Source organism: Nelusetta ayraudi, unplaced genomic scaffold (assembly GCF_046127955.1).
Source record: "Nelusetta ayraudi isolate G7.1 ecotype Tasmania unplaced genomic scaffold, CSIRO-AGI_Nayr_v1 ptg000018l, whole genome shotgun sequence".
In the NCBI taxonomy this organism is placed as follows: Eukaryota; Metazoa; Chordata; class Actinopteri; order Tetraodontiformes; family Monacanthidae; genus Nelusetta; species Nelusetta ayraudi.
This window is the reverse complement of record NW_027466068.1, coordinates 5,415,215-5,436,698: the sequence shown is the minus strand read 5'-3', so window position 1 is coordinate 5,436,698 and position 21,484 is coordinate 5,415,215.

The window sequence follows — 21,484 nt, the reverse complement described above, 5'->3', positions numbered from 1 at the left end:
GAATCATTGTCTCCATCAACACTAACTGACAGCCTGCTGGCCTCCTAGTGGGCTCTTCACAAATCACTTCTTGTCTTTTGCTCTCTTTTCTAAATTCAATCCCTTCATGCAGCTTCACAATCAAAGAATTTGACCCACAAAGAATGGAGCGCAGCCGTTAATGACGGCGTCTTTTAGCCACCACGTTGCGCCCGTCATGGATTTGTAGCTGTTTTCTAGGCTGGTCTTGTCACATCATCTAATATATTATTAGATGACATATTCATCTATCAAATGTATATTTTCTATCTGGTGTGGTTGACACCTGGTGGGCTCTGGTTGAGCAGTGGCTCTGTGGAACTGGCCCTTTGTTTCTCAGCAGACAGAGACAGTGGAGTCACATTGCACTGAACTTTGGATTGAAATTCATCTCAGTGGAGTTGAGCTGCACTTTATGACAGAGCATCAAACATTCCTGCCACTGCATAAAGTTCAGTCTCAGAAAGGCTTTGCTGCATTTCAACATGATGAATGTGACCATGTCAAAGGGGGGGTGGAAGACAGAGTGGGTGGGAGAAAGAGGGGGGGGCAGAGAGAGAGAGGATTGATTGATTTTCAGCAGTATTATTATGTTGACATAGTTTTTCTATTGGCTGGAAATGTCTTGTTGCCAGGCAGAAAGATCAACTCCCCACTATGATACAACTGATGCTTGCATTGTGGCTACAAACAAAACCAAACAAGCAAAAACTGGTCAAACAGCGCCCCTCAGTGGCAGAACTGGGAGCTGCGAGGACCAACACGTCATAGGAAGGTTTGAAGGTTCAAGGCCACATTTGAACACATTGTGTTTCTTATTGACATATTATAGAGTGACCTGTCTGAAATATCTGCCTGTTAATCAATGTGTTATTTTTTCAGCATGTGTTCATTTCTCTGTAAAGTCTGCAGTAGAAGGTAGTTTTGACTCGAGGGCGCCCCCTGGCGGCTCTTTCCAGAACTACAGTTGCCATCACTTGTTGGCAGTCCATGATGACGGTGAGAAAAATGTGATTTCCTCTTTGAAGAGCTGCACCTGTTTCTCCCTGACGTGATGAGACTGGACACTTGTTGAGGGATGTGACACTTCCTGTCAGCTCCTGAGGACAACAAGGAGGCCGAGCCTCTAATGCCCCCTACTGGCTGCACTCTGGAAGAGCCCTCCCCCCATCCTCAGGACCAAGTGATCCTCCCTCAACGTGAACACATCACTTCCATGTGAGGAGAGAAGAAGAGACGGCAGAAGTCAGCACTCACACTTCAGTCCTTGAACGCATCATCAGAGACATTCACTGCTGTTGAGTGAAGATGATGGATTCACTGCTGATGAGAAGCAGACTCTCCGTCACATATGTGCTGTGTCTCAATTCAGGGTGTGCACCCTTCAGTCCAAGTGTCCTCCGTCTGAAGGAAGCGTTCTTCGAGGACCCAGCCTAGAAGGACGGACCAAACCCCGCCTCCCCGGTAACCACTGGGGACGGTCTAGCCTTCAGTGTATTTCCTCGTTGCGTCACCACCGTTCCCTCCGGCTGGCCAACCCCAGAAGTGATGTTTTTATAGTATCAAGCCATTGGTTCGCCATCTAACAATGCTGTTGGATGATCAAATAAGTAAAATCCTACGTTAAAAACTGGATACTTTATGTGAAACTTCAATATTTAAATTTATATGTCGTGTCTTTACCAGTATTGGCAGCGGGACGGCTTGACTGGTGAGAGGGGCATGATGGGAAATGACACTATTGAGCAGATCAGGACTAAAATATTGATCCGTCCAATACGTGGATTCTCAAATCAATACTCCAGTTATCTGAGGCCTTCCATTGTTTCTCTGGGGTACAGCCAGATAGAAATGCTCCAACTCTGAGGTGTGGGCGGGGCCAAGGCTGATGGGACCGACCAATAGCAAGGTGTTGATTTTTCAACATCAGGTGTTGATGATCAAGCAGGTGTTGTCATCAACAGCTCTGTTGAGTCAGCGGTTCATCTGTATTTCCGGGACAAAGGCCCCTCCTTCCAAGACTCAAAGGTCCAGATTTTAGACACAGAAGACAGATGGTTTGAGAGAGGAGTGAAAGAAGCCACCTGTGTCCACCTAGAGCGACCCTCTGTGAACAGAGAGGAGGACTCCTGCTGCTGCTGCTGCTGCTGCCTCCAGCCAACATGCAGCCAGACGGAGAAGCACTTGGACTTTGAGGTGCTCTTGGGATATTTTCTGATTCTTAGATTCTCTGATCAGTGTTTCTGCTCCCACTTCCCTGAAATCACATGACGCTGTGTTGAGCTGAAGTGCAGCCACGCCCCTCTCTCTCTGCCAGGGTGCATCCAGTGTGGCTGTGGCTCCCAGGAGCAGTTGGAGTGCAAGAGGTGAAGATGGTCTGGTCCTCAAGGAGCTGCTCACTCCATCAAAAGACAAGGGCAGCAAACATTGTGTCAGAAGCAGTGGCAGGAAAACAGTGGCAGAAACTGCACAAGGAGCAGAACACACTGCAGGACAAAGTAGTGATGGACAAATGAAGCTTGTGGGAAACATCCAAGCACTGGAGCCACTGCTTGAAAATGGCTGCAAATGACTGCAAGCTGCAGTAACACTGCCCTCTGCTGGCCACACACACACACACACACACACACACACACACACACACACACACACACACACACACACACATCTCAATGAGCAGCATTCAGGATGCTGCATTTATTGTAGAGAAGCTTTGATGCTGAAGTATCATTGCTCTGATCACCTTTGACCTTAAAAAGCCTTGACTTGAAATAATCTCTCTCTCTCAGGGTCAAAGGTCAAGGGTCAGAGGTCAAGGTAGGTCCATTACTACTGTTATTCTCATTGCTTTGTTAATTAAAAAAAGGTTTCAACAATAAATGTTGTACACATGTGTATTTTTGTAAGCATCTTTCACATGTGTATGTTCTTAAACGTGTATATTTCAATAACATTTTAATAATCCTTTGTGTTTGATCTTCAATGTCTTTTTTCAACACATTCTATCATCTGCATGCTTTACCATCTCTTTGAAACACATTCTAATAAATATCGCAGTGTTTTTCAACATATTTTTCAATGCATTGAAAGCTCCTCCAGTTCTCCAGTCAACTCATGTCTTCATTCTGAGGCTGCTGGTGCAATTCCTCCAATCAAATCATCAACACATCAACTGTAGTCAGAGACTTTCATCATCACTATGGACACTGTTGCTTTTCCCGCCGCTTCATCGTTCAACTTTGGCTTCACTTTCAATAGGATGCCGCACTTTTCACGCTCGCCTCCACTGCAGTCCTCTGGCGCCCCCCAGTGGAGGCTTTGAAAAGCGCAGGGCCAGAGGGATCAGTGGCACTGTTCAAATCCACATTCACTGACTTTACCTTCCTGTTGTTGAGTTGAAACTCCGCCCACCCTCCCAGTTTCAGGGAGCCTGATTGTAACGGAACAATTGAATCAGGGGTCAGACGGTTGGAACCGGGTCAAAGGTCAAATTCATAGGTCAAAGACGTGTATTTCAGGAACGGAAGGTCATATAAAGATGATTCCACCTCTGGCCTGTTCAGAAGGGAGGAATTATGTCAGAGGATCCAGGTTTGAAGTCAAACTACGTCCCGGGGGCCATATGCGGCCAATTACACTCTCCAATCCGGCCGACCAAACTTGAAGGAATTATATTAATAGTCATTAAGTCATGAAATAGAAAACAATGAAAACAATTATTTTGTTGTGTTCATTATTTAATTGCCATTAAAGCAACATGTTGTCTACACATCCCCTGATATATGTCTTCCTCCAATGAGAAAGCGGCCCCTCTGTCATATTGTGGAAGCCATTATGGCCCACCAGTCAAACAGATTAGAGGCTCACTTAGTGTTGGAGTTGGGCTTGGTTCAAAGTAGCAAGAGAACAAAAGAGGCTTTGCTTCAGAATTGAACCAACAACCAGGATTGGAACCCTGGTTTTCAGCACCACAGTAAGCAGGCTAACCCACTGAGCTAAGCTGCTAAGCAGGTTCCTGAGGTCTGTGCAGGGATGTCACTACATCAATAGACAGCAGTGACTTGACATTGGTGCGTTTCAACACTGGACTCTGCAGGAGAAACAAACAGCCACAGTCACTTTGTACAAGTACAACACAACAAGTGGAGCTGAAGCCTTTTAGATACAATGAAGAGGAAAGAAAATTCTCCTCACTCTTTGAAAATGGAATTCAAACAGAGTTTGAAAAGAGGGAAGGAGGAGCTCTGTGTTGGGAGTCAGCATTGGGCCCCACAAGACCGTCTTCAGCGCTGAGAAAGCAAAGAACTACAGAGGCCTCAGTGCTTCACCTGACACACTGACACACACTGACACACACACACTGACACACACTGACAAGCAGCGACACAGACACACAACAAAGGACAACAAGTTGCCAAAACCAAAGATTCTTCAACTCATTTCCTCATCAGTGATGAATAATAGAAGATCATCAGCATCAAATCAATCATATATAGGTCACTGTATGATATAATGACACAGTTTATAGTCACGTGTTTACCAGAAGCAGTGGGCTGTATAATAGGATGTATGAACAGGGTGACCGATTGACCTCCACAGTGCTCAGGCTAACAAGGTGGTTAGCTCAGTAGGCTAAATCTCTCGCTGTGGTTGTAGAAGATGTGGCTTCAAATCCCACTTGGTACCACATGACCAGGTTTATACTATGTATATTTGTACTTTATACTATAGCATGTGTTTTTTTCTGGTTTTCAGACATGTTGAGATTTTGCTTGGAGTAGCGCCGTCTCGTGCTAAGCTACCACAGGACTTTTTTAATGAAAGTATTTAAAATTCTTTGTACTTGGAAAAAAACAACATTGTATGCAGATTTTTTCAACTGTTCAGAGAAGATCTTCAATCAGTTCTCCAGGAGCTGCATCCCATCAGCCCACAGATGGCTCAGTTAATAAGACAACTAACTGTGAATCACAAGGTTGTTGGTTCGAGTCCCACCATGGGCTGAGACTCCAACGGCCCCAAAAGATCAGTAGAAGTGACTTCAGAGTTTTCACGTAGCTCAGCATGAAAAGCAAAATGTCTCTGAATACTGGATGCTTCAATTGAGATGACAAATTGCTCCTCTTGAATTGAAAACACTAGTCCCTACTGAGTGCCAAAACCTTTGCCAATACTCTTTCTTTGCACACTTTATGATTCTTCCTACCCTGGCTTGTGATCTTTGATATACAATAAGACTCTGATCATTAAGATTCTGTTTGAAGACTTTCAATACCTTGTTTCTGCTTTGAATTGCCTCATCACAACCACCTGAGCCTTGGTGGTCAGCTTTTAACTAGCAAGCCCCTCCCTCTGGACCAACCCACAATGAAGTGGCAAATGACAAAAGCAGCCAATAGAAGGCCTTCAGTCAACATTAGAGGCTCCCTACCATCACTCTCACAAGCAAAACAAAAAGACACACAATTCCACTGCTTCCCCCTGACAAGTCAACCTCAAAGTCGTAGCACAACACTCCTGATTGGATGATTACTGAAGCACACGTGATGCTCCACTATCAGCAGCAGCCCTGTGCAGATGGCTACTTCCTGTTAGCTCTATCAGCAGCACTTGAGAGCAGCTCTGGTTCCGACCCAGTGACTGTGGAGGAGGGAGACAGCAGTTAACAGAAGCCCTCAGCAAACAATGAAAGGATGAGTGTGTATGAATCAATAACCTGACTGGCCTTAACACACACTGTGTGTGTTCTGCAAATATACTGACTGAAAAAACATCTCCTTATGTTTGAACTGTTCAATGTATTCTATATTGTTGTCTGTTGTTTGAAATGATTCTCTTCCTATGTTGACATTTGACTTTGGATTGATTGTAGATGATGGGAGTAGAACTCTGTTCAAGCCCTTTGGGCTTCGTTCCCTCCTTGTTTTAAATTGTGCTCAATAAATCAATACAAATACAAATATATGTGAGGGTAGGTGATGGTGTCAATGTTCAAATGTTTCTTGACAATGACAGAGGGGAATCTTTTTTTTCCCTTGTCCTGTCTGGCCATCATGAGCAGCAGAAGTGTGTCTGAATGTCTTCATGATGGCTGACAGATTTGATTCTCAAAGGCGGAGCTTGTGAGCCCAGGGTGTGAATGACACGGGTGGGTTCAGGAAGGACCTGATGACTGCTTTGATTCCATTTTGATGGATGAGTGATATTGTGGCCAGGACTGAGGGAGGGACAGAGAGAGAAAAAGAGAGAAAAAATTGTATGGAAGTGAGGGCTTGGGAGAGCAACTGGCAACAATGTACAGGTATTGTGTCCAAACAACAACAGATATTAGTTTACATAATTAGTGATCCAAAAATGAACTCATTCTAATAGTAAACAGATGAACTCAGAGCCGGTGGGGAAGAGGTCCAGAGCAGTGAGCCCCTCTGGCCAGAGGCCACCAGCCCCCCGAAGAGCCAGGACCAGAGGGCTGGGAGGCAGACACCCCTGGATGGAGGACAGGAAGCACAACCTGGCCCCCGGATGGATGGGGACCCCCAGGACAAGAGAGTACCAGAACCAGGCCCTGGACCAGAACCCAGGCCCTTCACCCACTGGACAAGACAAGGCACGACAGAGAGGCTGGTCACATGGAGCAGCCTCTGAAAGACTGCTTTGACTCCACAGACTGGGACGCATTGCAGGGCTCTCACACCCACTACATGGACCAGATGGTTGACTGCACTACGGACTTTAGAAACTTCTGTATGGACGCTGTTGTTCAAGTTGGATCTGGACACTGCTTTGCCAACAACAAGCCATGGAGAACCAGCGACATCAAGGACCTTCTGAACCAGGAGAAGGTCTTCAAAGATGCTGAGCGACAGGAGTTCCAGCGGGTCCAGAGGGAACTCAGAGTCCAAGTCAAGGAGGCGAGGGAGCAGCACAGAAGGAAAAATGAAGAAAGGATGCAGAACAACAATATGAGGGAGGTGTGGGAGAGGATGAAGACCATCACTGGCTGCAGCCCAAAGAGAGGTGGCCACTGTCAGAAAGCTCCCACACATGTGTTGTTTAGTGCTCACCACTTGGGGGCGGTGTTGTACCTCTGTTGGCCACCGTCATTCACTCATTTATTACGTCTGTGCCTGACTGCACCTGATAGCGCTGTCAGTCAGTTAGTCATCAGCCTCCCGGCACGTCACTGCCCCCTACCGATGCGGCGCGGTACTTTCTGCCTGGCCTGGTGTATTTTCACTTCGTTCACACGTATTTTCATGGATCATTAGAAAGAATACACTGATCACAAACACTCATTGAATGTATTAGACAGCCTGTGGAACTTCAGCAGATGTACTACATCAGTAATAGTAGTAATCAAGCATGATAGATAGATAGATAGATATTAATACATTTTATTTGTATGGCACATTTTAGAAACCTCAGACACTTTACAAAGTCATTAACATAATAAAATCAATAGTGTAGTGTGTCTGTTGATGAGCACCATGGTCTTGGCCTGGGCTTGAAGAAGCAACCATCTCTTTGAAATGTCCCACTGTGGATCTCCACATGATCTTCTGTGCAACCGTTTGTCCTGTGAGCTCACTGGAAGAGTCTGCAGAGGAAGCAGAAGATGAGGGTCTCTACCTCTCAGCTGCAGCAGCTCACCATCTTCACCACTGTGCTGACTGGTGGAGGCGTCGCCACCATGTACTACCTACAGCAGAGTGAGTTCCATTCACTAACACCATTCACACCTTCACATCTCTGTGTGTAGGAAGAACTCTCTGGAGCTGCTTCAATGGACCACAGTGACAGACAAAACAAAGCATCCCAGCACTGCAGGCCACCAAACTACCAGTGGAGTTAGAATCAGGTTCTTGATGTCTGAAGATTCTGTCTGTCATGAACAGAGTCGGGTCGGAACCGCAGCGGTACCGTCTACACCGTGTGCACAATTATTAGGCAAGTTGTATTTTTGAGGATTCATTTTGCTATTGTACATTTAGAGTGCTTTTGATCTATCCAAAATGTGAACAAACCATCAAACCTGAACATTTAAGTAGTAAAAGTGAAGTTCTGGCTTTCTTATGAGAATATCTTTATGTACACCATTATTCGGAAACTATTAGTGTGCACAATTATTATGCAACTAAATGAAAAACAAAGATTTTCGCATCTCACTTGTTTATTTTTACATGTTAAAGTGAGAATTAAAAAAAACCCTCAGAATTAACAAATAAACATTTCAGAAATAATAATAATAATAATAATAATAATAATAATAATGATGAGAGCAGGCCTTCGCTGAGGCTCAGTCCCGAATATTAATAATAATAATTAAAAAAAAACAGTCACCAGTATCGCCACCCTTCTTTTCAATAACATTCACAAGCCTTCCATTCGTGGAGTTTAGTCAGTTTCTTGATCTGGTCAGAATCAACTTTTTGTACAGCTGCCGAAACCCTGTTCAGAGAGGTGCACTGTTTACCTTTACTCTAAATGTCCTGCTTAAGAACGGCCCAAAAGTTCTCAATAGGGTTTAAGTCAGGTGAAAAGGGGGACCATGTCATTAGTTTTTCATTTTTAAGGCCTTTACTGGCCAGCCACACAGTGGAATACTTTGATGCATGTGATGGAGCATTGTCTTGCATAAAATCAAAGTCCTCTTGAAAGATGCAGACTTTTTCCTGTACCACTGCTTGAAGAAAGTGTCTTCTAAAAATTGGCAGTAGGTCTGAGAGTTGATTTTGAGTCCATATTCAACCCAAAAAGGTCCAACTGCTCATCTTTAACAATACCTGCCCATACCAGTACCCAGAGATGGGGACTCGAGTTAAAGACTCGTACTCGAGTCGTACTCGAGTCGCATTTTTGGAGACTCCAGACTCGACTCGGACTCGACCCTAAAAGACTCGAGAATTGACTCGACTCGAGATCAAAGACTAGTGGGCAATCTTTAATTTAATTTTATTTTTTTGTTGTTTTATTTATTTATTTATTTTTCACAAAACCACCTCCGATGCGCGACGCATCGCGTCACATCCCTCCCTCTCTCCTTCATTATCAGTCATCATGGCAAGTGCAAGTGGAGCAGCTGCTGCTAAAGAAAGTCCACCGCCAGGTTCGCTACCCTTTATATGAACGCACTGCTACACAAACTTCAAACAGAACGGCAGAGACAGAACTGCAAAATGTAAATGCTGCAAAAGGACAATAAAAGAAAAAGGTTCCACAACCAGCAACTTCCTGCGGCACATTGAAAAGGTGCACAAGGAAAGGTAAGTTGTACTCATAGTGTTTTTGCATACACTGTCTAGTTATTGTTTAGCTTAGTGCATTACCAAGAAGAAACGGTCGGGCCGTGGTGTTTAACGAGACCGCAGTGTAACATTAAACAAACACCACGGCTTGGTTACCGCCGTTTTACAAGCTAGCTTGTTGCGCTAGCTTGTTGCGCTAGCTTATCACACTAGTGTTTAGGGTTGCCACCCGTCTCGTTTTTCCCAGAATTGTTCTCTTTTTTCACCACCTGTCCCGGGAAAAATAAAATCTCTCCCGGGACACAATTTGTCCCGTTGTTTAGGGAAAATGACAAAACCTCATTTGATTTCCGTCTGTGGTCTAGATAGGGTTGCCAACCCTCCCGTAAATATACGCACTTCACTTTTTACCTGTATATTTCGGGGATGCCTCCGCCTCCCCCCCATGTCCCGGATTTGAAACTCTAGGAGGTGGCAACCCTACTAGTGTTTGTGTTACAAAAATGAGCAACCTCCCATGTTGTTCATCTACAGGTATGCTGAATATAAGGCAGCCAAAAAAGTTTCCTGTGGAGAAGCCCAAGAGGGTCAGACTCAGAGCAGCCTCGATTCCTTTGTGGGACTAAAACAAGGAGTGAAAACATACAGCCAGGGCCATCCCCGACAGAAGACCATTACTGACTCCATAATTCATGACCTCATCATCTCATGCAACCTTCCTCTGTCCTTGGTTGACATACCCAGCTTCCAGAACTTCATGTCAGTGGTGGATGAAAAATACTGCCCAGTAAGTCGAAACACCGTTACCAGACGTCTGAGTGATGTAGCATCCGACAAAGAGTACAAGATCAAATCCAAATTACAAAAAGCAGACACTGTGTCTGTGACTGTGGACATTTGGACTGACAGGAGCATGCGAGGCTTTCTAGGTGTAACGGCCCACTTCATGGAAATGGAGAAGAACAGTGTCTCAAGACTGCAGACAGTTCTCTTAAGTTGTGATAGATTCACAGGTTCACACACTGGAATCAGAATCAGTGAACAATTTGAGGAGATATGTGACAAATTTAATGTAAAACACAAATTAGATTACATTATCAGTGATAACGCTTCAAATATGAAGAAGGCCTTTACAGTTTGTTTCCCCTCAACAACTAGAGCTGAGAGGCATGAGTTGGATGACGAGGGTGAAGATGATGATGAGCTAGAAAATGATGACTTATGGGAGGATACAGGTGAAACCCTCCAAGAAGATGTGGACACCATCCAGAGTAGCTGCCGGCAACAGCGGCTGCAGTGCTTTGCCCATTCATTGCAGCTCGTCGTGCGAGATGGACTGAAAGAGACCAAAATTATTAACTGTGCATTGGCAAAGGTGACAAAATTCTGCAGTTTACTTCATACAACTTGTGGACTTAAGGAAGCTTTTAAGAAAACGTATGGAGCCAATCGGAGCATCCCCTCTGCTGTAGCAACTCGTTGGAACTCGACTCTCCGCCTTGTACAGGCAGTCACTGACCTTGATCCCCAAAGCCTTAACACTCTCCTGGAAGATGAAAGACACAAAAGCCTGTGCCTAACAGGCAGAGAGTTGAGCCAGCGGAAAGAGCTTGTGGAAATTCTGGGCCCGTTTCTTCAAGCAACAGATCTCACACAAGCAGAGAAGGTGGTTACTCTCAGTGCGGCTCTCCCTAGCATTCTATCACTCAACAGCCACCTCAACAGTATGCAGAAGAAAGCTCATTACCTGCGCGGTTTAGTGAAAGCCCTACAGCAGTCCCTCCAACGCCGTTTTCAGGTATGATGGGAGCTATAAAAAGAAAACATTTTCACCCACTTCTTTACTTCTGTAAACCTGTGATCTGACCGTAAAGCTGAATTTGATGATCTGATTTTGTTTCAGGGGATGTTCGTAAATGTCAGAATGGAGGAGTCGGACAAGCCTGCAGGAGACCTGCCCTTTGGAGATAAGGTTTACATGATGGCTGCACTACTGGACCCATACTACTGCCTCTTTTGGCTGGAGCATGATGTTCCCATCCCAAATGATGTCAAGAGTGATGTGAAGGAGATGGTAATGGGTAAGTTTACTTGTGATAGATTCCTTAACTTATATATTCCTTAATTTAATCATCACTATTTGTATAACTAAGATCATGATCTGATGAACATAATCTAACTAACCATGTTTTTTGTGGACATTTTTCAGATCATGTCTTGGCTGATGCTTCTCAAGTCACTGTACGTCAAGAGAACAGCAGCGGTGGTGAAGATGACAAGGAGCAGTCACCGACACCTGCCAAAGTTCCTCGCCTGTTCTCAGCCTATCGGAAGAAAAGCAAGAAGAACCCAGACCATGCCTCATCTGTCAGGGCTGAACTCAAGCGCTACATCCAGAATTCGGAGTCCACTGCGGCCGATGAAGAAGAAACGCAAACAGACTGTCTGGAATTCTGGAATCGACATACTAAGGGTTTCCCCAGACTTCATAGGGTGGCTATGAGAGTGCTTAGTGTCCCTGCTACCAGTGCACCAGTAGAGAGGGTATTTATTCACGGAGGTATTAGTATTATAATGCGCCCGCACAGAGCCAGGCTTAGTGCAACAAACCTGTCATGCTTAATTTTTCTGAAATGTAACAAGCATGTTGCATAATTTTTGATGGTCTTTCAGCGACTGAGAGGCAGCCTAATAATTTTTGAAATGTAACTTAAGTTCAGTTGCATCATTTTTCAGTCTTTCAGCCACTGAGAGGCAGCCTAATATTTTTTTTTAAATGTATCTAAGTTCAGTTGCATAATTTTGATGGTCTTTCAGCCACTGAGAGGCAGCCTAATATTTTTTTTAAATGTAACTTAAGTTCAGTTGTATAATTTTTCAGTCTTTCGGCCACTGAGAGGCAGCCTAATGTTTTTTTTTTTAAATGTAACTAAGTTCACCTTCTTGGAGGCTTTCTTTCTTTTCTTTTTTCCACACATGGGTTAGTTTAGTAATAGTTAAGGCCCATGGAAAGGACAGACAGTTTTACTACTTTATTTTATCTATTTTATTATTTAATATTATTTATTATTATAAATGCCATCTATTTTTTTTTTTTTTTTTTAAAAAGTCTGAATAAAAATACAAATTTGGATATACTGTATTTCAGCCAGAGGCTATGTCATTTTATATATGTGTGTGTGTGTGTGTGTGTGTGTGTGTGTGTGTGTGTGTGTGTGTGTGTGTGTGTAAAGACTCGTGACTCGACTCGGACTCTAAATCAAAGACTCGCGACTCGACGAGTCTTGCCCCTTAAAGACTCGAGAATTGACTCGACTCGAGGCCGAAGACTCGTGACTCGACTCGGACTCTAAATCAAAGACTCGTGGGCATCTCTGCCAGTACCCCACCGCCATCTTGCTGGCATCTGAGTCGAAGTGGAGCTCTGTAGCCATTACTGATCCAACCACGGGCCCTTCAATCCTTTCCAACAAGAGTCACTCTCATCTCATCAGTCCACAAAACCTTTGAAGAATCTGTCTTCAGATATTTCTTGGCCCATTCTTGACGTTTCAACTTGTGTGTCTTGTTCAGAGGTGGTCGGGTTTCAGCCTTTCTGACCTTGGCCATGTCTCTGAGAACTAAATACCTTGTACTTCTTGACACTCCAGGTAGGTTGCAGTTGTGAAATATTGCAGAACTGGAGGATAATGGGTTCCTGGTGGCTTCAAGTTTGTTTCTTCTCAATTTTTTGCGGTTAAATTGCATCTTTTCTTCTCAACACGTTTCTTGCAACCCTGTTGACCATTTGCTACAAAACGTTTGATGGTTCTGTGATCACGCCCCAATATCTTAGATATTTCAAGTGTGCTGCATCCCTCTGAAAGACCTTTTTACAATTTTTGACTTTTCAGAGTCAGTCAAATCTCTTTTTTGGCCCATTTTTCCCGAGGAGAAGAATCTGCCTAATAATTATGCACACCTTGATATAGGGCGTTGATGTCCTTAGGCCACACCCTCCCTCGTTATACAAATACACATCATCTAATATGCATTATATCCTCTTAGCATTCAAGTTTATACAGCTTGGGGTTGGAAATTAAGGATAAAATGATCATATGGTCAAAATAGTCACTTGCCTAATAATTGTGCACACGGTGTATATATGGATCTATCTACTACTAACTCTCAAAAAACTGACAACCAACAGCAACAAAACCAACCTACTATGCAATTTTTTTTTTGAAATTAGCGCCATTAAATAGGGATGCCCTATTTGCATGCAGTCAGCCATGTTTCACCTCCAGTCAACACGCAGTGGTTCACATGAAGGTCCAAGAGGCCTACAGACCTACACTGAGTCTGGACGTGGCAGTACAGTTGGATCATTGTCTTTGTTGTGTTGTTTGGTCATTGTGATCCAATGTAATGTGAGAGAAGGACGAGTGCAGTTATATTGGAGTGAGTTATTTAGAGTGTAATAGAAGTTATAATGCAGAGTCTGTTTTTATGAAATGTTCTATCACCTGGCAACCATCCATCCATCCATCCATCCATCCATCTTCTACTGCCGTATCTGGAGTCAGGTCTCGGGGGCAGCAGCCTCAGCAGAGACCCCCAGACTTCCCTGGACCCAGTCACCTCCTCCAGCTCCTCCAGTGGGACCCCAAGGCTTCCCAGTCCAGCCCAGAGACCTGGTCCCTCCAGCAGGGTCTCCTCCTGGTAGGAAATGCCTGGAACACCTCCCCAGGGAGGCGTCCTAAACAAGACCCTGAGATGCTGGAACTCCTCCCCCTGAGGCAGGGCCTCCCCACCGACCCAGAGAGGGCAAACCACCTCATATCCAGCATTGATTTATCTGTTGGTAATTAATTATAATGTATCATTTATTTTATTTAAATTATATTTGAACTGAATTGGATTTGTTTGTAAAAGTGAGATTTATTTTCATTGATTCATGTGGTTTATGTTGAGACCGAGTGGAGAAGTGGGTATGGCCTACAGAAGGTTTGAGTACACAAGTTATTCAGATATGGAGAATCCCCATGGTAGGACTTCAGGAGATATATAATCAAAGTATTAAAGCAGCAGAAATGAAACGTCAGTTGAGGTCAAGGTTACACAGGTCAGAGGTTGTGATGGCTTTTATTGTCAGAATATTGAATCATTGAAATATAATGTTTGAGCTCGTAACAAAGTTAGGATGATATAACATAATCACATAAAATAAATGATCTGGTTTCCTTCTGATTCATTGACGTCCTTCTGAAATCTCCACACAAACATCTGGCAAGCATCAAAACCATGAATTATTTTGAGGGAAACTTCTTTTGTCTTACTTATAATTCAATTATGATTTGAGTTCCCATCACAGGTGTTGTGAATCACTTTATCTTTTCCACATGATTTCCTTATTTAAGATCATGAAGCAGAAATAAAGTCTCTTGAAAAGTATTTTTCACCTCCAAAATGAAGATTTTATATAACTCTGAAGTGAGAGCAGAGCAGTGTGTTGTTGATGTGTGGAACCTTCATGCTGAGATGTTCCAGCCGTGGATGATGAGAGCAGAAGCAGTGGTTGTGTTGCTGCTGCCTTCACTGAGCAGCTGCTCCAAGTCCTGCTTCTTCCACTGAGGATTCAGCTCCACCAGTGGCTTCTGGGACGTCTCTCCCAGTAGAAGCAGTCCGCCAGCCACCAGGCTGCACTGGGGTCAAAGGTCGTGACACACCCACACAGTCTTGGTGCGTGCAGCTTGCTGTTTGGCTCCACTGGTTGTAGTTCTGTCAGCCACCAGTAGATGGAGCGCTCCTCTTCACTCTCCTCATCCTCATCACCACCTGCAAAGATAAGAAGAGACAGCAGGAGTCAGGACTCAGGGTCCTTGAACGCATCATCACAGAGACGTTGACTGTTGATGGAGATGATGGAGTGACTGGTGAGAAGAAGCAGACTCTCAGTCACATGTCAAGTGTGGAACATCAGAAGGTCATGTGACCATGGAGTGTTGGACTGATACTGAGGCCTGATGAAGATGAACTGATCAATAACTGGGTGGTGAACTGAGAGAAGAAGCAGTTTGGCAGCAGATGTTGGATGAATGAGGAGCAGCTGGACGTCACCATCCTCCTCTCACACTGTGACTGGGAACACTGGACCTCTGCTGTGGGATCAACTGGCTTTGGTGCTGGAACCATCATCCACTGCTTCCAAACCAGTACTGACCTCACACTCTTCAGTTGATGGTCACTGCTGTAGACAAGATCCATCAGTGGCTCCTTCACTGATGACTCCTTCAGGGGGTTCATATTCAGGTCCAGCTCTCTGAGGTGGGAGGGGTTGGACTTCAGAGCTGAGAGCAGCCAATCACAGCTGAGCTCTGACAAATTGCAGCCCCACAACCTGAACAGAGAATAAATGATGGAGTTTATAATGATAGAGAGTTTTTCCTGGGTGTCATCACTCTGAAAATCAAAGTGAAATGTCCATCTCAGCATCTGCAATCTGCAATCTGACCACTAGATGGGAGGATTTTACCCACTGTACCTTCAAGCCCAGTTTCATTCATTACTATCACAAACCAGTGTCTGCAAATTGAATTTCCAACAACAGTAAAGTGAAAATCATGACGACAACAACAAGAGTGATAGAAGTTGTAGAGTGAAGAGGGTGAACTGACCTCAGAGTCTCCAGTTTACAGTCTGGACTCTGCAGAAAACCACTCAGCTCCTTCACTGATGAATCCTGAAGATAGTTCTCAGCCATGTCCAGCTCTCTGAGGTGGGAGGGGTTGGACTTCAGAGCTGAGAGCAGCCAATCACAGCTGATCTTTGACAACCTGCACCTCTCCAACCTGGATACGGAATAAATGATGGAGAGTGTCATTCACAGTTGGGTGTGCGCGCGCGCGCGCGTGTGTGTGCGTGCGTGAGTGCGTATGTGCGCATACGTGTGTGTGTGTGTGTGTGTGTGTGTGTGTGTAATTTAAAACCAGTTTTACACATTTCTAATGGAATCAAAGTGAATTCCAACAAACTCAATTCAAAGTCATGACAACAACAACTGCAGCAGTTGTAGAGTGAAGAGGGTGAACTGACCTCAGAGCCTCCAGTTTCCAGTCTGGACTCTGCAGAAAACCACTCAGCTCCTTCACTGTTGAATCCAGAAGGCAGTTCCAACTCAGCTCCAGGTGTCTGAGTTGGGAGGGGTTGGACTTCAGAGCTGAGAGCAGCCAATCACAGCTGAGCTCTAACAAACTACATCTCCACAACCTGAATAGAGAAGAAATGATGGAGAGTTTTTCCAGGGTGTCATCACTCTGAAAATCAAAGTGAAATGTTGACTTCAGAATCTGACACTAAAGCAATCTGAAATCTGACCACTAGATGATAGGATTTTACACACTGTACCTTTCCACCCAATTTCATACGCTTCAAACACAAAGCAGTGACTGCAAATTGAATTTCCAACAGCAGTGAAGTGAAAATCATGACAACAACAACAAGAGTGATAGAAGTTGTAGAGTGAAGAGGGTGAACTGACCTCAGAGTCTCCAGTTTACAGTCTGGACTCTGCAGAAAACCACTCAGCTCCTTCACTGATGAATCCTTAAGGTGGTTCCAACTCAGGTTCAGCTCTCTGAGGTGGGAGGGGCTGGACTTCAGAGCTGAGAGCAGCCAATCACAGCTGAGCTTTGTCAACCAGCAGTTCTCCAGCCTGAATAAAGAATCAATATTTGATTTCTTCCATGGTGTAAATGTCATATTCAGAGTCATTTCTCCCTGTTGATGATCCAGATGTGCAGCTGTTGGGATCACTGAGTCATTCAGTGACTTTCCTTGCTCCTTCAGACGTTCAATGGCCAAGTCAACAGCGCGGTTCAGTCTAAGCCAGTAGTCAAAGGCATCCTCACCCTTCCCAGGAAGAGTGGTGTAAAAGTCTGCTAATGGGAGTGGTGAACACGGAACAGAATCAAAGTGCTTCCGCAAGAGACCATAAATGGCATCGGGGTTACAGGTGATGTTAATACCACTGTTCCTGGTCCCAAACCTGACAACATCCTTTGCTTTGCCACCAAGATGAACAAGGATCTCCTCCGCTTGTTCCTCAGGTTACAGATTCCCCCTCTTAATGAAACTCCTCATGAGCTCCTCCCACTCCTGGACGGAAACAGAGTCTGAGTTGTCTCCTCTGAAGCAGGGGGGCTCCTTCAGCTTTCGATGAGGGACATATTGCAAATGGGACACGTCAAAAGCATTTGTGGCAGACACATTTGCATGGCTAGGTCGAGGGGTAGCACTATGTAAAGGGGAAATGGCTAGCATATCAGCATGGGCAGGTGAAGGGGCAGCACTGAGTAAAGGGGTAGTGACAGATGCACTGAGGTGAGAGATAATGTCCTGTGCCACCCGCTGGCTGACCTGTTGAATCAATGCATCACCCATCTGACCTACAATACTAGCAGCAATAACATCAGGGGTAGGTGCAGGGGAACACATGCTGTGCCTGTCCGGGACAGGGGAATGCGTGCCCTGGCTAGCAAGGGCATGAGGGTTTGCATCTGAGTTGGGGGGAGGGATAACACCAGTACTGAGCAAGGGGCGCCCAGGTGTACACTGATTACCCAACACTACACCCCCCCGCCCCGAACAGGACTCTCAAACAGTAAACTTGAAGGATGCATAAAACCCCTCCCTCTGCCAGCACCAAAAGGAGTTACAAAAACATTACCCTGAGGATTACTCATCTTTCCAAAAAGTTAACAAAACACAATACCACAAAACAAAAGGATGAAACCACAAAAGGCCTAGACTGGAAACTGAAAAAAAAAAAAAAAAAAAAAAATCAAATAAAAGTACATAAACCCTCTATCTGATGTCTAACACTGCACAAAAGCAACACATCTGACCGACTTCAGTGACCGCAGATGAACAGCAGCAGCAGAACAGTCCCCGGGTCGCTCTGCAGCATCGGTAGCACAACAAAAGAGTCTGGAGTCACGGCACCAATGTGACCTCTCCTATTCTGTCCTGCTTGCTGTATAATGAAGACTTGCAGAAGTCAGGTGTGGAGCAGCAGTTTATTCTCTTAAACAGAATGGGACACAACCATAACTTGCTCCGTGAAACTTGGTCACCTCCTGCTTCATGGGCTTCCTCTGTACTGAAGTAGTGATCGTATAGTTGTTGTTTCTACAATACAAATAATATTAAAAAATAAAATACATTTTTCTACAAAATACAAAAAAATGACATTCGCAATTTCAATAATTCGCTCCCTAAAGCTCCATTTTTATACACTGTAACATTCTTCCAGTTACACACACATACCTGAAACAGAATGGGACACAACCATAACTTGCTCCGTGAAACTTGGTCACCTCCTGCAGAGACAACGTGCTCCGTATGAGAGCTGTGTGCTGCTAATGGACATGCTAGCATGCTAATCGTTTTTAATAGCAATAAAAAAAACGAACTTTGCTAAAAAAAAAAAAAATAATAATAATAATAAAAAAAAAATAAAAATTAAAAAAATTAAATGAAAGACACCAGCACACATTTAAACACTGAAACACAGTTAGATGAAGCATAGCTCAACTTATTGCATTAATTTCTGTCTCAGCAGGGAGGAGACCGTCTCACCTGCTTCATGGGCTTCCTCTGTACTGAGGATCGCCCAGAATGCAAAGCGCTAACTTCAAAATAAAATACAAAATAAAATAAAAATAAAATATAAAGAGCCATGGCTGTGCCCCAACCAAGTTTAACATGATTGAACACAATTTATTTTGTGTGTGTGTGTGTGTGTGTGTGTGTGTGAGAGAGAGAGAGAGAGAGAGTGGATGACGCCTTGCAGGTGCGGTCCTGGATGTCGGCTGCTGATTGGACGCGCCACGGCTGAGAAGGAGGAGCAGTCGAGCCAGCCTGACTGTCATCCCTCCTCCGCTCCCAACTCTGCAGTTAGTCACTTCTGAAATGGTGTTAGAGCACGCAGCCGTAGGTAGTGATGGCCGATGGAGGCTTTGTTGAAGCTTCGACACTTGTTTCAAAAAATGGTTCATTACTCGAGGCTTCAATGACACAGTGCTCGAGGAGGTCATCTAGTGCTCAATAAAATGAAGTGCAATAGAAACGTGTTCATTGTTTCATCGGTTGTTTGGGATTTGATTCGCCATGCATTCTTGTTGGACAACACTACATGGTTGTACGGTTCAATGCTGACACAATAAAATAAAAATGAAAAATAAAGACAATGTCTCTTTTTTGGCACGACTGATTGTAGTAGACTATAGCTCTATACTTAGCCTGACAGTTTGTGCAATGAATTATATTATATCCTAAAACAAGACTAAATAGCCCATAGTTTAAAAATATGTTCAATAGTAAGTGTTCAGTGGGTCAGATGTCAAATGTGATCTATTTAAAATGTAGAATAGATGAGCTAAATAACACATATATAATACACGTTGATGGGAATTGAACCGTCGCCTCAGTCTTGCAAGTCCAAGATTGTCATAATGTACCACAAACCCAAATCACACTCCCTTTTTTCATCTAAGCTGTTTGAGTAGCGTTAGCACACCGTGATTCCTCATCAACTACAGGCCTACACTTCAAATAATTATGAGAAAAACCCAACGTAAAGAGAGCACTTCCATTAGGAAATAGTCAACATGAAATTTTGTCTTCTACTGACACCTGCTGGTCAAATTGAATAGTTGCAAATATTGTGAAGAAGTTGTCATCTAATTCTAATCCTAAACAATATGGCCATTCGAAGTGAAGTATTAAGACAATTAATCAGGTTTGTACTGCTTGATTAAACACATTCATCCCGTTCCAGTGCACTAAAACCCACTTCCCTTCAGGACCGTGTCAGCGAAGCCAAAACTTCCTTGAGTGACGCTGTTTCCCAGCATGCAATGCGAGCTAGCGATTCACAATACTATTTCATCACAAACATGGATGTAAAAAATAAAAAGGGACGAAAAATGAAACTTCAGGAACACCAACCATTGCAATACAAGCAGAACTGGGCAGAAGTTTTATATTATGTACACCATAATACAGCCTTCTAGTGGACAAGCCATACTATTTAATCCGTGTCCTCCTATGGCACTTCCGTGGGTGGAAGTTCGTAGTAGAGGTCACATGCATGCTGGTTGCGCGTCACTCCACCGATCACCTCGGGGAAGGTCGTTGCCCTTGCAGGGTACCTGATTCAGGTGAGTATATGGAAAATATGGGTCAATGTGGTCAGTTGTAACAAGAGAAGCTTGCTGGTTAAAATAATGCACTACAAGTGGATGTCACACTTTTTTTTTTGTTTTGTATGAGCATTTAAAAAAAACAACAACATAATAATAATATGGATTTTGACCATGTATGTTTTGGAGTTCATTGAAAGAGGTTAATGTATATATATATATATATATATATATATATATATATATATATATATATATATATATATACATATATATATATATATATATATACATATATATATATATATATATATATATATATATATATATATATGTATATATATATATATACATATATATATATATATATATGTGCGTGTGTGTAACTTTAACTAACTTATCTATTTCTATCCATCTATCAAACTTACTATCTAGGGATCTATCTACTACTAACTCTCAAAAAACTAACGGACAACCAAGAGCAACAAAACCAACCTACTGCAATTCGTATATTTTAGTAATGAGCACAGTGATGGTTCCGCAGCATAAAGTGTATCTTCAGTCGTCGATTGTATGTGTGGGAGTCCCTCAGGTTCAGCCCAGCTGATTTAGTGTTCGGTGAGAGGACCCTCGCGTCTGTTAAGGGGTAAGTGGCTTTCCAATGTTAAGCGAGTAGAGAATAATGTGTTAGATTACGTAATTTTTTTCCGTGAACGCTTGCATCGTGCTTGTGAAACTGCTCACCAAACTCTTGTCGCCAGCCAGTCTAAAATGAAGCGGCAGTTTGACAAGAAAGCTGTGGCTCGAGTTTTTGAGACAGGCGACCGAGTGTTGGTATTGTTGCCGTTACCCGGTTCCGGTTTGCAGGCTGGTTTTTCTGGTCCGTATGTCGTGGAGCGCAAACTTTCCGATACAGATTATGTAGTGCACACTCCTGATAGAAAACGATCATCCCGCATCTGCCACATCAAAATGTTGAAAAGTTACGCCCGGTTCACACAGGACGCGGAAGCGCTGCGAAGTGAAACGCTGCAAATC